Raw genomic sequence first — 16773 nt, 5'->3', positions numbered from 1 at the left:
TGGATTTGCACCGCAGTTATATGTGATACATCTGACGGACGCCCACGGTTTTAAATAGTGGGCTTGTAGGTTCCTATTATTCACAGCGACCACTTGTGAATAGTTTCACTGACACACTGCTACAAACTGTAAATGGAAGACAATATTTTCTACCGTCACTACAAATGGCCGGATTTGTACTGCAGTTATATGTGATACGTCTGACGGACGCTCACGGTTTTAAATAGCGGGCTTGTAGTTTCTTATTATTCACAGTGACCACATGTGAATAGCTTCACTGACACACTGCTACAAACTGTAAATGAAGGATAATATTTTCCATGTTCACTACAAATTTCTGGATTTTTATCGCTGTAATATGGGATCACATCTGATGATGGTAAAGATCTGGCTGTATTCTGCAGTGCTAACAAGCAAATGGAGCAGTAAAATATTGGACATTATTACTTTTTTAGAAAATAATCAGGATTAAGATAAAAAAAAATTAGCCCTGGACCCTTATATCTGGGGCTATGCCTACAGATATCTGTAACAGCAGGAGCAGACAGAACGTGCAATGGACACTCCTGGGCTGTATACACTGCCACAAACCTCGGTCTTTACTCCTCTTTGGTCAGACCTCATCTGGAATACTGTGTACAGTTTTGGGCACCACATTTTAAAAAAGACATAGACAAACTGGAGCAAGTTCAGAGAAGAGCGACCAGAATGGTGACTGGTCTGTAAACCATGTCCTATGAGGAACGGTTGCAGGATTTGGGAATGTTTAGCTTGCAAAAAAGAAGACTGAGAGGAGACTTAATAGCTGTCTACAAATATGTCAAGGGCTGTCACATTGTAGAAGGATCATCTTTATTCTCATTTGCACAAGGAAAGACTAGAAGCAATGGGATGAAACTAAATGGGAGGAGACACAGATTAGATATTAGAAAAAACTTTTTGACAGTTAGGGTGATTAATGAGTGGAACAGGCTGCCACGAGAGGTGGTGAGTTCCCCTTCAATGGACGTCTTCAAACAGAGGCTGGACAGACATCTGTCTGAGATGATCTAGTGAATCTTGCTTTGAGCAGGGGGTTGGACCAGATGACCCAGGAGGTCCCTTCCAACTCTACCATTCTATGATTCTATGATTCTATGAAACCCTGCCAGCCTGCCTGCCTAACTCCTGCTATCATCACTGAATATATGTAGCTAGATTAGTCCTCAGAAGGACTGTTAGTTCAGATGGATATATAAATATAAACAGCTGGAGTACCACTACTTATATCTAACTATTACACAGCCAATTCTGTCCCTCACATAGCAGCATCTCACCCTACTCTGCCTGTCTGAAGGTTAGACTGTGACAAGCCTAGCATCATCAGTTCATTAATTGACCTGATGACGCTATGTAGCCAGCCAATCACTGTAATGCCACAGCCAACATGGCTACGGCATTACAGTGCATGGCAAGCATTCCCTGCATGTTCATTGGCTCTCTAAAGAGCACCAACATGCAGGGAGGGGGACCCGAGCTCCCATCCGAACATCCCGGAAATACTCGCCCAGCGCCGATCATCTGAAGTAGTGAGATGATCGGGCGAGTACCGAGCAGTAGCGAGCATGCTCGCTCATCACTATTAAAAAGATAGATATAAAATGAAACAAATATGCAAAACAGCTATAAAATAAAAAGGGAGAAAATAACAGAAATACCTAAATGTTTCTGTCTGCAGTCATCCTGTTTCCTGAAGAAAGGAGAAGGGAATTATGGAGCACATTATCTTCCTAGGCAGTCCCCACATGTGAACCCTGTCTCTTTGTATCACCCAGCTTTTTATAGTCCTGACCATAAGCTCATATTTCCATGATGATTGGCTCATTTAAATGTTGCTGACTGTGAATGGACAATGAGCCAAGTTGTAGCATTTCTGTAACACCACTGCCTGCGTCACTGCATGGCTTCCCATCCCCCACCATGCAGTGACACTGACTTACTCACTTCCCCGGGCCATGCAGTGTGTTTCTTGTCCTCTATTTGCTGTACAATGAGCTCCTGGTCCTCTGATAACTGTGCATGTTTCCTGGCTGCATGCTTATGGTGGCTGCACCTGCACTTCCTGATTCTTAACGAAACAGTGCACGCATTCCTAATGTGTCCCCAGCCTATTGCTGTGAGGCACTGGGTACTTAAAGCACTTCCACCTGTTGGGAGGTGCATGAGCAACACTTTCTTTCAGTGTGTGTGTTTGCAACTTCCAAGTTGCCAGGTCATGTCCTGTTTCTGCCACCTTGGGGGCTGAATATCCATGTCCGAACCCTGAACCTGTACTTGTGTCTGTTCTTGTCTGAATTAGGATCTATCCCCGAACCGATCTGTATCTGAGTCTGGATCTTTCCCAAAAACCTCTTGTGTCTGAACCTGTATCTATCTCTGAAACCTGCAGCATCTGGACCAGTACCTTTCTCTAATCTGTTGTTGCTGTACAACGTTAGTGTTTAGTGAGTACACTTGCTACTTCATTGTAAGTACCCTGTGTGAACATGGCTCTGCTTGTCCTGTGTGCACCTGTTGTGACAAGGTCACTAGCAATGTATGTGAGGGGAAATATGTATCATGAAGATTGCTATCTATCGTGATGTGAAAACCCAAAAGTTTCTCTCTAGCATGTTATGTGCTGAGGGGTTATTCGGCCATGACAGGGTTGGGTTTTTTGTGAGTAGCTGTAAGAGATGGGCAGGATGGTTACTCACCATATCTCAACCCCAAGGGTGTGGTTCGGCAAGTTAAATGTACTGCCACTGAGTTTTTTCTCTGTCTGTGTGTGTGGAGGCAAGAGAGCTCCACAGAGTTTTTTAGATGAACTCTGTTGTTGTACCCTGAGTGGGCAGAACCCTGCTGGCATCTGGACTGTGCTATACTTTACTTTTTGTTTTCCCATTCTGCCAGAAAGGCCGTGGTGTTTATTTTGTTGAACCCTGCATTGGTTTATGCAGTGTTTTAATAAACCAGCAGAAGATAAACCCAAGAAGTGTTCCTATGTCTACCTCTGTGAGAACCGAGTGAGCCAATTCTTGTGTGAACTTGGTTCTGTGTGTACTTATCCTTATGTTCATCCTGTGTGAACCTGACCCTGCCTGTTCTAAGTGAACCTGCGGTTCCCTGTTTGTCTGCACCTGCGGTTCCCTGTTTGTCCGCACCTGCGGTTCAGCGTCTGTAAATAACTGCGGTTCCCTACCAGAGACCCAGTTCTTCCTGAAGCCGTTCCTGTTCATCCAGTGTAAACTAGGTCCTACCGGTTCTTGTATTCCAGTCGTATCTGCCAGTGCCCGCCTGCCATTATATCTCTTCTGCCAGTCTATATACCTTCTTGTGGGTCAGCTGCCATGCGTTTAAGGTCAGTCCTGGTGTAGTACCTGGTCCGTCCCTCCTGGGATCTCCTCGGATTGCGGCATCATCTTCTGCTGTGCATCTGAGGTTAGTCTTGGTGTGGTGCTTAATCACGCCCCTCCAGGCTCTCCTCGGTCCACAGCACAGTGGAACCACGATACACGTTCACGCTTAACAGTCCGAGTATGAGCGCAACAATTTCAAATACCTGTGTCTTCCCCCTTCTTTCCTTTCTATCTACAGACAATAGGAAATATTCCTTCTAGTTACAACCATTTGCTAGCTCTGAGAATATGCCATGTTTGACAAATCTACATGCTTCCAGCAGATTTTCCTCTGTGGTCCTAAGTCCTGCAATAAGAGCAGGCAAATGTTATGTCCTTTCTGTAGAGACAATATATGGATGTAGCCTTAGCCAGTTGTTCTACATTACAATTATATACAGTTATATGAAAAAGTTTGGGCACCCCTATTAATCTTAAACTTAATGTTTTATAAAAATTGGCGTTTTTGCAACAGCTATTTCAGTTTGATATATGTAATAACTGTTGGACGCAGTAATGTTTCTGCCTTGAAATAAGGTTTATTGTACTAACAGAAAATGTGCAATCTGCATTCAAACAAAATTTGACAGGTGCATAAGTATGGACACCCTTATCATTTTCTTGTTTTAAATACTCCTACCTACTTTTTACTGACTTACTAAAGCACTTTTTTTGGTTTTGTAACCTCATTGAGCTTTGAACTTCATAGCCAGGTGTATGCAATCATGAGAAAAGCTACTTAAAGTGGCCACTTGCAAGTTATTCTCCTGTTTGAATCTCCTCTGAAGAGTGGCATCATGGGCCCCTCAAAACAACTGTCAAATGATCTGAAAACAAAGATTATTCAACATAGTTGTTCAGGGGAAGGATACAAAAAGCTGTCTCAGAGATTTAACCTGTCAGTTTCCACTGTGAGGAACTTAGTAAGGAAATGGAAGAACACAGGGACAGTTCTTGTTAAGGCCAGAAGTGGCAGGCCAAGAAAAACATCAGAAAGGCAGAGAAGAAGAATGGTGAGATCAGTCAAGGACAATCCTTAGACCACCTCCAGAGAGCAGCAGCATCAACTTGCTGCAGATGGTGTCACTGTGCATCGGTCAACTATACAACGCACTTTGCACAAGGAGAAGCTGTATGGGAGAGTGATGCGAAAGAAGCCGTTTCTGCAAGCACGCCACAAACAGAGTCGGCTGAGGTATGCAAAAGCACATTTGGAGAAGCCAATTTCTTTTTGGAAGAAGGTCCTGTGGACTGATGAAACCAAAGATTAAGTTGTTTGGTCATACAAAAAGGCGTTATGCATGGCGGCAAAAAAACACAGCATTCCAAGAAAAACACTTGCTACCCACAGTAAAATTTGGTGGAGGTTCCAACATGCTTTGGGGCTGTGTGGCCAATGCCGGCACCGGGAATCTTGTTAAAGTTGAGGGACGCATGGATTCCACTCAGTATCAGCAGATTCTTGACAATAATGTTCAAGAATCAGTGACCTAGTTGAAGTTACGCAGGGGATGGATCTTTCAGCAAGACAATGATCCAAAACACCGCTCCAAATCTAATCAGGTATTCATGCAGAGGAACAATTACAATGTTCTGGAATGGCCATCCCAGTCCCCAGACCTGAATATCATTGAACATCTGTGGGATCATTTGAAGAGGGCTGGCTATGCTCGGCGACCATCAAATTTAACTGAACTGGAATTGTTTTGTAAAGAGGAATGGTCAAAAATACCTTCATCCAGGAACCAGGAAATCATTAAAAGCTACAGGAAGCGACTAGAAGGTGTTATTTTTGCAAAAGGAGGATCTACTAAACATTAATGTCACTTTTCTGGTGAGGTGCCCATACTTATGCACCTGTCAAATTTTGTTTGAATGCAGATTGCACATTTTCTGTTAGTACAATAAACCTCATTTCAAGGCAGAAACATTACTGTGTCCAACAGATATTACATATATCAAACTGAAATAGCTGTTGCAAAAACGCCAATTTTTATAAAACATTAAGCTTAAGATTAATAGGGGTGCCAAACTTTTTCATATAACTGTACTTCCTTCACAGTGATCCATGTTTAGAGCCCATAATTCTGATAAGAAAACATTGGCTGCAGTCACTGTAAACTGTAAAATGATGATAATTACAGTCAGAATAGTTTGTATAAGCTTCTTCAGCTTCAAATTATCACCAATGCCTTAATTTTTTCTATGGCGAGGGAAAAAAAATGCTCTATTTTTATAGACTATCCTGGAATTTTTGAATGATTGGCAACCGTGGCTCCTCCTCTATTTTATGACTTTTGAAAACATTTTACAACAGTTTTCTGGCATAAAAGCTGTGATTAAATGCTCTTTATATATTTAATGTGTAGTGACTGCATGCACAGAAAGTGTGAGCAGGTTCTATATATGGAGTGTATGGTTCTTACACGCCCCCAGGAAGAAGCCAGAGTGATGCAACGCACGTCGGGGTTATAGGAGCACAGACCTGATCACGCTGCACCTTAATCTACCCCTAAACTTTACCTTATACCATGTTCTTGATCCAGGTAATTTTCCAAGCATACATTATTATTGTTTAAAAGAGTCTCTTTGACTATATAACTTTAGTGTCTATCTGACGTAAAATCTTATGTATCTTATGTATAGGCTTAGTATTTAGGTTCAGCATACAAACATATATGTGACCCACTTTGTATGATTATATGTTATAGAGGTATAGGAATGATTTAATGCACTAGCACCTACTATATACTGGACTACTATTGAAATTAATTAATTATACATTCCTATTTCTGTGAACATACCTAAATGTTGTTTATTTATACTATCATGATCTGTTCTCTTCTTCATTTGTGGTCTTCTGATCACAAACTTGTGCATATTTGTATATTTAATGTGTAGTGATTGCATGCATAGTAAGTGTGAGCCAGTTCTGTATATGGAATGTATGGCTCTCAGAAGTCCTTTTTTTCCTCAGGACCACGTTGACAATCAGAAAATTGCAAAGGAGGCAGTTTAAATTTGGATGAAGTGAATTTGTAAGTATGCAGAACATGTTTGGAGTGTAAGTGTGTATGTAGTCTATTAAGATGAGTGAAATATATTTGTGTGGGGAAGGCTTACATTAGTGTGTAGAATGTGTGTGGTACATTTCTGTGAACTATATGCAGGTGCATAAAGCATAGACCTATACCCAGGAGTATAGAAGCTTTTAGATAAAAATAAAAAAAATTGTATCTGCTTGAAAATGTGCTCCTTTCATGATTCATATTTTTTCAATTCATATAAATTGTCACAAATGAAAATCTGTACACTATAGTGGATGTTTTGGGCACAAAACCAGTCAATGACTTCATATCATTTCTTGGTATGCCTAAAATAGAATTAATCCTTTATATAGAAAATCTCCGTCTGTGGTTATCTTTAATTAGTGAGCATCTTCTGTTTGCAAGGCTTTCTGGAGGTTGTCAGAAATAATCAGTATATCACACCATTCATATAATTAAAAAAAAACCTCTCCTTTGTTTTGTATATACATTGTAAGTGTAGGAATAATAAAGGCTCCAGAATAATTTCCTAATTACAGCTTAGTGCCTCTTACGGAAACATTTATATAGATAAATAGCAATTATACTGTATGCACTTACAAGAAGTCTCCATATGTTACTCTGGTAAGCATTAAAGTATCAACTGCTGATAGTTTTCTTTACTTCCATGTAGAAGTCAATTACATTTTACACTTAAGTACATTTCCAGTATTGGCTCAAATCCACTCTGGAGGCTGTTTTTTTTTTTTTTTCACCTCCAGAGAGGTATCACGTATGTACATTAACTGCCCCTGGTAAAATACTTACCAGCGAGTGTCTTCTGCTCTTCCTGGTGCTGCTCCGGTCCCATCCTAACATCTTGTGATCACAGCTTCTGACTCACTGGAAGTCAGAGCTAACGGTCACATGTTTTCAATGTACGTCTGTGAGAGCCTTTTTTCAGCTTGACAGCAAGCACTCCAGCGATCAGACCGGTGACAACCACTGAAGCCAACGGAAGCAGTGCTGAGAACAGAAGAAGACTGTGGCTGGCAAGTATCTGACTAAGAGCAGGGAGCATGCATTAGTGAAACCACTACAGGGGTAAAATAAAAAAAAACTGAGGAAAAGGTGCTTTAAAAATGTTCTATTATTTCTATTGTTCTTGTCTTTCGAATTAGAGCATCATTTAAATTAAGTTTGTCACGAATAATCACAGTTCGAGAAAGTCATGCAGAACCACCGGCTGTGATCTCTTGTGTCAAACAGCTTTCTGCTGCCCCAGATCATCTGAATAATTACACGATTAGCCGACGATCAACGGAGAAGGCCGCAGACTGACTCCACAAATGGGACGTTTATCGGAAAACTAACAGTGAGCATATGGTATATACACCTCCAGATTCCAACGCATGGAATATACATCGCGTGCTGAATTATTAGGCAAATGAGTATTTTGATCACATGATATTTTTTATACATGTTGTCCTACTCCAAGCTGCATAGGCTTGAGAACCAACTACCAATTAAAGTAAATCTGGTTATATGCATCTCTGTAATGAGGAGGGGTGTTGACTAATGACATCAACACTCTATATAAGGTGTGCTTAATTATTAGGCAACTTCCTTTCCTTTGGCAAAATGGGTCAGAAGAGAGATTTGACGGGCTCTGAAAAGTCCAAAATTGTGAGATGTCTTGCAGAGGGATGCAGCAGTCTTGAAATTTCAAAATTTTTGAAGCGTGATCACTGAACAATCAAGCGTTTCATGGCAAATAGACAACAGGGTCGCAAGAAGCGTGTCGGCCAAAAAAGGCGCAAAATAACTGCCCATGAATTGAGGAAAATCAAGCGTGAAGCTGCCAAGATGCCATTCGCCACCAGTTTTGCCATATTTCAGAGCTGCAACGTTACTGGAGTATCAAAAAGCACAAGGTATGCGATACTCAGGGACATGGCCAAGGTAAGGAAGGCTGAAAAATGACCACCTTTGAATAAGAAACATAAGATAAAATGTCAAGAATGGGACAAGAAATATCTTAAGACTGATTTTTCAAAGGTTTTATGGACTGATGAAATGACAGTGACTCTTGATGGGCCAGATGGATGGGCCAGAGGCTGGATCAGTAAAGGGCAGAGAGCTCCACTCCGACTCAGACACAAGCAAGGTGGAGGTGGGGTACTGGTATGGGCTGGTATCATCAAAGATGAACTTGTGGGACCTTTTCGGGTTGAAGATGGAGTGAAGCTCAACTCCCAGACCGACTGCCAGTTTCTGGAAGACAACTTCTTCAAGCAGTGGTACAGGAAGAAGTCGGTATCGTTCAAGAAAAACATGATTTTCATGCAGGACAATGCTCCATCACATGCATCCAACTACTCCACAGCGTGGCTGGCCAGTAAAGGTCTAAAAGAAGAAAAAATAATGAAATGGCCCCATTGTTCACCTGATCTGAACCCCATAGAGAACCTGTGGTCCATCATAAAATGTGAGATCTACAGGGAGGGAAAACAGTACACCTCTCGGAACAGTGTCTGGGAGGCTGTGGTGGCTGCTGCACGCAATGTTGATTGAAAACAGATCAAGCAACTGACAGAATCTATAGATGGAAGGCTGTTGAGTGTCATCGTAAAGAAAAGTGGCTATATTCATCGCTCATTTTTTTTGTTTTTGTTTTTGCATGTCAGAAATGTTTATTTCTAAATTTTGTGCACTGATATTGGTTTACCTGGTGAAAATAAACAAGTGAGATGGGATTCTATTTGGTTTTTATTAAGTTGCCTAATAATTCTGCACAGTAATAGTTACCTGCACAAACAGATATCCTCCTAAGATAGCCAAATCGAAAAAAAGCCCACTCCAACTTCCAAAAATATTAAGCTTGGATATTTATGAGTCTTTTGGGTTGATTGAGAACATAGTTGTTGATCAATAATAAAAATAATCCTCTAAAATACAACTTGCCTAATAATTCTGTACACAGTGTATGTATATACCCCCGTACGATCACTGCTAATTCCACGATAACCCCAGACTACTCGCTGTCATCGCCAGTCATTTTTTAAAATACAGGCTGACTGGAGGTCTGGTTCTTGTTCTGGTAGCGTATGACTTTGGGGCGCAGTTTACAGAACAAAAGCAACAGAACTATTACATTTTATATTTAATCCAAAGGGAGGCAGTGTTTATGAAAAGCATACAAAAGATTTTACAATGAGGACAAAACAATACAGCATATACAGTTACAGAAAATAAAAAGGATTATCAAGAGAACTTATTACACTGATTGCAAAGACAATTCAGTTTAGCCGAAAGAGAGCTCTTCGCTTGCGGACGTTCACTAAATGGGATTCTTGCATACATGATGTGTATCTCTCTACACGAACCAAGATCATAATTCGGCTTGATCTTTTATTAGCACCTGAGTTCCACCCACACACCCCCATGATCACCTCACATGGGCCAGGTTGTGGGCTGGCCTCAGCCCTTCATGATCTTATGAAATTCCCAACTTATGTGATAACTCCTCTCCGGATGATCACAGGACTTTGAGATCACCGCCATATTTTCCAGAGGTGATCAAATATTACTGCAGTAATAATCGTAAAAAATTTTGGAAGCTGCAAAATATTACACTCCATTTAAAAAATATTACACTCCATTTAAAATGGGCAAGGTGTGTGGTAAGGGACAGGGAAGTGGATGTGATGCAGATGGTGCATGCAGAGGCTGAGGCCGTGGGCAAGGTGAAACTGTGCCTGCTGTGGGAGCACAACAAACAGCCACATAATATTGACCTAGCTTCCTGTCCCACTTTCTAGGGGGCAGCAGAACGCCACTCTTGAAGTCAGACCAGTGTGAAAAGGTTGTTGGTTGGATAGCAGATAATGCTTCCAGTCAGTTTGCTACCATCACCAGGTAGGTGCTGGTAGTGGGGGACTCAATTATTAGGGGAACAGATAGGGCAATCTGTCACAAAGACAGGGATTGTCAAACAGTGTGCTGCCTACCTGGCGCTCGAGTCCGGCACATCGCTGATCGGGTTGACAGATTACTGGGAGGGGCTGGTGAGGACCCAGCGGTCATGGTGCACATTGGCACAAATGACAAAGTTAGAGGTAGGTGGAAGGAACTTAAAGATGATTTCAGGGAGTTAGGCTGTAAGCTTAAAGCAAGGACCTCCAAGCTGGTATTCTCTGAAATACTACCTGTACCACGTGCCACGCCGGAGAGGCAATGGGGGATTAGGGAGATAAATAAGTGGCTCAGGAACTGGTGTAGGAAGGAGGGGTTTGGGCTCCTGGAGAACTGGGCCGACTTCTCAGTTGGCTACAGATTCTATGCTAGGGACGGGCTGCACCTCAGTGGGGAGGGTGCAACTGTGCAGGGGGAGAAAATGGCTAGAAGGTTTAGGAGTGTTTAAACTAGGGATTAGGGGGGAGAGTATTCATTTTATAGGTGGGGAAGATAGTGCAGATAGTGACCTGGGTACAAATAAAGAAATTGGGGGTGGGGTTAGAAGAGTCAATATAGTAAGAAGTATTAGAGATACAGAGAGATACATAAAATGCATGAACACTAATGTCAGAAGCCTCACCAACAAAATGGAGGAATTAGAATAAATTTTGTTGGAAAATAACTATGACATGGTGGGGATATCTGAGACATGGCTGGACGAGAGCCATGACTGGGCAGTTAATTTTCAGGGCTATAGTCTGTTCAGAAATGACCGTACAAACAAGTGAGGGGGGGGGGGTGTTTATATGTAAAATCATCCTTAAAACCCATCTTGCGGGAGAATATATGTGAATCTAATGAAAATGTAGAGTCCCTGTGGGTGGAGATAAGGGGAGGGGGAAAAAATAATAAATTACTGATAGGGGTTTGTATTAAGTCTCCAAAAATAATGGAAGCAGCGGAGAATATCCTCATAAAGCAAATAGATGAAGCAGCGACTCAAGGAGAAGTCATTATTATGGGGGACTTCAACTACCCTGAAATACAATTGGGGAACAGAAACCTGTAGTTCAAGCAAAGGTAATAGATTTTTGACAACTTTGAGAGACAATTACCTTTCACAACTGGTTCAGGACCCAACAAGAAGGGGGGCACTGCTAGACCTAATATTAACCAACAGGCCAGACCGCATATCAAATATACGAGTTGGGGGTCACTTGGGTAATAGTGATCACAAAATAATAAATTTTCATTTATCCTTTAATAAGATGTGTAGTAGAGAGGTTACAAGGACACTAACCTTCAGGAAGGCAAATTTCCACTGGTTCAGAGATGATCTTAGTGCAATAAACTGGGACGATATCCTGAGACATAAAACTACACAAAGAGACATTTATTAGCATCCTGAATAGGACCTGTGCACAATATATACCCAATGGGAATAAACATGCTAGAAATAGGAGGAAACCACTATAGCTAAATAGAGCTGTAAGGGGAGCAATAAGTGACAAAAAAAAGCATTTAGAGAACTAAAGCAAGTAGGCAGTGATGAGGCATTAAAAAAATACAGAAAATTAAATAAATTCTGTAAAAACCAAATCAAGGCAGCAAAGATTGAGACAGAGAGACTCATTGCCAGAGAAAGTAAAAATAATCCCAAAATATTCTTTAACTACATAAAAATTATAGTGTTGGTCCCCTTAAAAATAGTCTGGGTGAAATGGTGGATGAGGATGAGGAAAAAGACAATATGCTAAATGATTTTTTTTCAACAGTATTTACACAAGAAAATCGCATGACAGAAAACATGATTAATGATGACAAAAATTCTTCATTAAATGTCACTTGTTTAGCCCAGAAGGAAGTACGGCGGCGTCTAAAAATCACTAAAGTTGACAAATCCCGGGCCCGGATGGGATACACCCACGAGTACTGCAGGAATTAAGTAACGTCATAGATAGACCATTATTTTTAATATTTAAAGAATCCATAATAACAGGATCTGTACCACAGGACTGGCGTATAGCAAATGTGGTGCCAATATTCAAAAAGGGGACAAAAACCAAACTTGGAAATTACAGGCCAGTAAACTTAACCTCTACTGTGGGTAAAATCCTGGAGGGTTTCCTAAGAGATGCTATACTAGAGTATCTGAAAAAGAATAACCTCATGACCCAATATCAACATGGGTTTATGAGGGACCATTCCTGTTAAACTAATCTGATTAGCTTTTATGAGGAGGCAATTTCCGGACTGGACCAAGGAAATGCAGTGGATGTTGTGTATATGAACTTTTCAAAAGCTTTTGATATGGTTCCACACAAAAGGTTGATACATAAAATGAGAACAATGGGGATAGGGGAAAATATATGTATGTGGGTTAAGAACTGTCTCAGTGATAGGAAACAAAGGGTGGTTATTAATGGAACACACTCAGACTGGGTATCAGTTAACAGTGGGGTACCACAGGGGTCAGTATTGGGCCCGATTCTTTTTAACATATTTATTAATGACCTTGTAGGGGGCATACAGAGTAGGATTTCAATATTTGCAGATGACACTAAACTCTGCAGGGTAATCAATACAGAGGAGGACAATTTTATATTACAGGAGGATCTATGTAAACTAGAAGCTTGGGCTAATAAATGGCAAATGAGCTTTAATGGGGATAAATGTGAGGTAATGCACTTGGGTAGAGGAAATAAAATGTATAATTATATACTTAATTGTAAAACACTGGGCAAAACTGTCACTGAAAAAGACCTGGGTGTATTGGTGGACGACAAGCTTACGTTTGGTGGCCAGTATCAGGCAGCTGCTACAAAGGCAAATAAAATAATAGGATGTGACGTGCCCCCTGGGCCGTGGGGTACTCGGTGGCCGGGCCGGTCGTTGCTAAGGGAGATGTCACAGTGGCGGTAACCCGGTCCGTGACCCAGGGCGGTCAATCAAAAGGGGTTATTTACAGGGGATTTTATAGTTTTAAATATATAGTTTGTGACGCCACCTGTGGTATGCGGCTATAGGTAGCCGCCGCTGCAGCGCAGGTCCTCTGAAGCTGGTGTTTAATGCAGCAGAGTTGGTTTAGCTCTCCACAGGTAGAGCTTAGCTCCAGGCCAGTGTAGATGTTGTAAATGTTGCTGGGCGTTGTAGTGCAGTGTAGTGCAGGGGGTGATGGCGCAGCAGTAATTCACAGAGACAGTGGGGTGCAGTCTTCAGAGTTTACTCACAGTTGTTAAGTTCCTCAGGTTGCACTGTACAGGTTACAGCCTCCCAAGTCGCGCTGGGTTCACCAGGCAGGGGTTCAGCAATCCCTCAGGTAATTCTAGAGCACTTAACGGGACCCCTTTCTGTGTGCCTTTCTCAGTCGTCTTCCTGCGCTGGCCCTCACCCTCCTGCCCTGCGCCTCACAATCAGTGTCCCAATCCGGTAGCCTCGGGTCTTGTCGGGCGACCTGCAGTCCCCTGGACCCTCTGCGGCCACCTTTTCGGCGATATAATTGTGGCTGTGGCAACTGCACCCTAAAAGTACAGAACAAGGAAAAGGAGAGCACCAGGTATCCAGCGGATCTCCATTAAAATATAGCTTTTATTGGAAACATATAAAAGCAGCCATGTCACAAGGACAACACACGGAGTACTAATCCACAGAGCATGGTCGTCCCAACGCATTTCAGCTAGGTGTTAGCCTTAAATATGGGATAAATTCACTGTGAAGCATAGTAGTATATATAACTGAAAACACTCCATAATTTCACAGCAAAAAACAAATCTAAGAAAAGTGTATAAATATATATCATGAAACAAACAAATAAAAAGAGAGAGAATATAAGAGAAATATCCTGTGTGGGAAAAAAAAAAAAAAGAGTTTTTTGCCTTTCTTTCTTTCTTTTTTCTTCCCTCCCCTCTTCTTTGGGAAATCAATTGTTTAGTTTCTACTAAATCATTGTTTATACCAGATAGGGATTAGTTTAAATAACTTTTTTATGGGAGACCATTGTTTATATTCTATAAATTTGATGAATTAACTTGCAAATATATGGGAATTTATTTGGTAAGAAGAATATCTTTCCATCTCGATGAGTTTTTATTCAATATTCTTAGTTATTATAAATATAAAGAGACTCAAAAGATAGATTTCCAACCGATTAATTTTATGTATTATAGTATTAAATCTTATCTGATGTTCAGACCTTACAATATTCTGGTAACTGATCTAAAAATCCAAAAAGGATTCTCTATTGAGAATTTTCCCTTTATGTTCCCCTACTCTGAATGGTTAATATATTATCTCTATGTAAAATAAAACTGAAATGTTGTGTTTTTCTGGACATAGACGCATGAAATGCAGCATGTGTGAACACAGCCATAGGAACCTCTTAATGTTAGCCAGGTATCTGAGATATAATTATTTACTGATAGAGAAGGGCTGGGGGATAAAATTGCTCCAGGAGTAGTTACGAGTGTTGAGCCACCCCCGTAGTGTTCGAGTTCGGTTCGGTTCGTCGAACACCCTTGTGTTCGCCGAACTGTTCGTCGAACACCTTCAAACACCGTTAAAACCAATGGCAGGCAAACAAAAACACATAGAAACACATAGAAAGCACCTTCAAAGGTGTCCAAAAGCTGACAAACTGCTCAGAAGACATAACTAACACATGGAAAAGTGACAAGTACATATAGTCATGCGAAAAGAAAAGAGGTGGAGGAGTAAAAGGAGGGGGAGACACAGATATAGGCATGTCATGCCCTTCTAAAATCCAAAAAGTGAGAAGCCGACACGGCCAGTCCGTTACTGCCCGTGCCACCTCCGTTTGTGCCAGAGCCGCGGTGGACCCTGACGGCCAGCACACCTCTCCCAATACTGGTGCCTGTCCGCTGGTGGGTCGAGCGAGCCCCCCTGTGGTGGAGGCAGCTCTTAGCTTTTTAATTTAAATTGTCTCTCTAATTTGAATGAATACACTTTAAATCCTTTTACAAGGATCTATTGAAGGGCAAGTCTCATGCCAGCAGCCGCGTAATTCCAGCTCCAGTAGCGTCCACTAAAGCTGCTGCAGTTAAAAAGCTTTTATAAGGATCGAGCTCGGCTGTCCACCGCAAGGCGTCCTACCGCCAGTCCCAGCCCCTATGCCTTGGGGTGCCTCCTGATGCTCTTCACTGAGTATCCCGTGGTCTCAAAGCATTTCCTTTGAAAAAATGAAGTGTCCAAACTACAGGTGGTGTAGCTTGCTTAACAGCCGGGATAATCCGCTGACTAGCAGACACTGCTACTAGGCACAAAGAATTTCCTGGGCTAGATGCAGTTAAAAATTTGTAATTAGATACTCTCGTTGGATGCTGAGAAAGCATTCCATAGTGTCTCCTGGCACGCCATATATTATTCTCTTAAAAAGTTTGGGGTAGGGGTCTAGGGGACCCTTTTATAGCCAAAATCACGGCCCTGTATCGCAATGTGTCACCTAGGCTGAAGATAAATGGAACTGTAGCACCCCGAGGGCTCGGTTGCTGCAGAGGTATTGAACCTCACCCAGAGGTGTGATATCTCACTCTCAGGTAAGGATGGAGTGTGGATCAGGACCCCGACACCTGCATGCATTACACCACATTGCCGTGGGGCAGGGCGACCAATATGCCCCTGAGATGGGCACGACAGTCCCTGTCCCTGGCTGGAGTGGGGGGAGGGAACACTGAGGAAGGAGAACCCTGTAGTGCAGGAGCAGGTAGGAAGCAGTTCCTGGGTGCATTGAGAAGGGAGTATAAAAGGTGGGCACCATCTTAGTTCAGTGCAGAGAAGTCTGAGCAGAAGTGACAGAGAGCAGGGGCTCTGCATGAGCTCTGCTCCAGAGGCGGGCCTAGTAACAGAGGCCGAGGCCTGGAAGAGGGAGAAGGAAGGAAGAGGAGCGGAGAAGGCTCCAGGAACAAGGAACGAAGGGATCCCAGGGGTGTGGACGGGCGAGTCGCCACCGCACGCCCGAATCCACCTGCGTGGAGGGGTCAGGCCAAAGGGGAGACCGGTCCCCGAAACTAGTGGAGGCGGGAAACGACCCTCAGCTAGAAACCGGAGGCTGTGACATTTTATGTGGCTCAGCCCCTCGCTACACCCGCTAGGAGGGCAGCACATAGGGTTAGGGAAACTGGCGCCAAGTTTACCAAGAGGAGGCCCGAGGCAGCCGGACAGAAGCGTTGGTAAGAAAGGCCAGACAAAGGACACCCAAAGGGGGTCCTGTGAAGCGCTCCAAAGTTATCTGGGAGTTGTCTGAGCCCCTCACATGGTGAGCACAATACGACGTGGGCAGCCGTTACCTGCAGAAGTGGTCTGGATAATAAGAACTGTGAGTAAAGGCCCTGGACTGCATCACTGACTCCATGTTGTTA

Source organism: Phyllobates terribilis, unplaced genomic scaffold (genome assembly GCF_046119375.1).
Source record: "Phyllobates terribilis strain yellow unplaced genomic scaffold, ASM4611937v1 Scaffold_4__5_contigs__length_816908805, whole genome shotgun sequence".
NCBI classification, from domain to species: domain Eukaryota; kingdom Metazoa; phylum Chordata; class Amphibia; order Anura; family Dendrobatidae; genus Phyllobates; species Phyllobates terribilis.
This window is presented reverse-complemented; position numbering follows the sequence as displayed.